Source organism: Gossypium arboreum, chromosome 9 (genome assembly GCF_025698485.1).
Source record: "Gossypium arboreum isolate Shixiya-1 chromosome 9, ASM2569848v2, whole genome shotgun sequence".
Taxonomy (NCBI): Eukaryota; Viridiplantae; Streptophyta; class Magnoliopsida; order Malvales; family Malvaceae; genus Gossypium; species Gossypium arboreum.
The window spans coordinates 48,917,994-48,919,857 of record NC_069078.1 but is presented as its reverse complement, the minus strand read 5'-3'; the positions used below and the strand labels follow the sequence as shown (position 1 = coordinate 48,919,857).

At 33.9% G+C, this 1,864-nt stretch overlaps 1 non-coding gene across 1 annotated transcript; it reads right to left on the bottom strand.

Annotated features, from left to right (window-relative positions):
* Positions 1-1,189: 1,189 nt before the first annotated feature.
* LOC128281080 (small nucleolar RNA R71) lies at positions 1,190-1,296 on the bottom strand. Its single transcript, XR_008271295.1, has one exon. It is a non-coding gene; the product is annotated as a small nucleolar RNA R71 (small nucleolar RNA).
* Positions 1,297-1,864: the final 568 nt, after the last annotated feature.

Below are 1,864 nucleotides of genomic sequence, written 5' to 3'. Positions count from 1 at the left end.
TTAGCCTTACATAACTTGCAATATTATTGTAATTAAACTGTTTCAAGGTAGGAGTACATTGTTACCTCACTTTATCTTTTATGTGCTTATGAAGATTGGTTAATTGTTTGAATTGGCATTGGAAAATGTTCAAGAGATTAGTTAATTTAATAGGTACATATGAGCAGTAGTTAGCAGATTACCAAGTTGCCGTGAATTTATTCGTAACAACATGAACATGAGTTTAGTAATTCTAAGTTAAGAAATGTAATTAATCTAACAAAATTATGTCATCTTCATTAAAATTATCTTTTTAAATCGTGCATTGGAACTTTTATTTTTATTTGATTTACTTAGTTAAATTTTTGTTTTTTTAATCATTTCCTCAAAATCAAAATATTTTTCTTCACCAAAGTGTTTTAATTGCATTCATAAATAATTTTCTTACACAATCCCTGTGGGTACAATAACTCGATATTTACTTGTCACTTTATTACTTGTTGCGATTGTATACACTTGCACATTTCCATCATTCCAAGTTTTTGGCGCCGTTACTGGGGGCTGTTTTAAAAGTCATTATTTGTGAATTTGTGAATTTTGAATTTTGGTTTATTTTTCTGTTCAATTTTAACTTAATTAATTTTTTCTGTGTCATTTCAGGTTGTTTATAGGTTTTAATCAAATTATCAATTTACTCCCCGTAGACTCTGAGACGGAAAGAACTTTTTGACAACAAAGAAGACAAGCATTTTAGAGAAGGACCAAAGAGATGAACTTTGAAAATTTGAATCAAGGAAATGGAGCAAACCCTACTCAAAATCCTATCCTTATTGCTGATGATAGGGATAGAGCTCTAAGACAGTATGCTATGCTAGTGTTTCATGATCTTAATTCGAGTATTGAGACCCAAAATCGAGGCACAACAATTTGAGCTGAAACTAGTCATGTTCTAGATGCTTCAGATAGTGGGTCAATTCAATAGAATGCCTACTAAATATCCTCACCTTCACTTAAGACTATTTATAAGGTGAGTAATTCTTTCAAGTTAGCTGGATTACCTAAAGATACACTATGATTAAAGCTATTCCTATATTCACTAAGGGATAAAGCTCAAGCCTGGTTGAACTCATTGCCACCAAATTTCATTTCCACAAGGCAAGAGTTAGTAGAAAGATTCCTCATAAAGTATTTCCTGCATAACAAGAATGCTAAGTTGAGGAACGAGATCACTGCTTTCCAACAAATGGATGATGAGTCCTTGTATGAGGTATGAGAAAGGTACAAAGAAGTATTACAGAAGTTCCCTCATTATGAAATCCCTCATTGCATCCAACTTGAGATGTTCTATAATAGTCTCAATGCTTACATGAGGATGGTAGTGGACGCTTCTGCTAATGGTGCTCTCCTTTCTAAGTCTTATAACGAGGCTTATGAAATTATTGAGAGAATTGCCAACAACAATTATCAATGGCCAACCAATCAAGTAGTGTTAGGAAGACGAGTCGCTGGAATACATAAAGTGGATCCACTCACTTCACTTGCATCTCAGGTATCTTCGATTTCCTTAATGCTTAAAATTTTTACCACTAATGGTTTTAATAGTTTTGTAGCTCAGCCGCTCGATCAATTTGAAAATATAGCCTGTGTTTATTGTGGGGAAGGATATTTGTTTGAAGAATGTCCATCAAACCTAGAATCTGTGTATTACATTGGTAATTAGAACCAGAACCGAGGAAGGCAAGGACTGCAATCCAATTTTTATAACCCATCTTGGTGAAACCACCTTAATTTCTCTTAGAGTAACCAAGGGGATGGAACCAGTAACACTTACGCCCAACCTAGACTGGCAAGCCACTTATTTTTACCTAACAATTTTAGAAGCAAC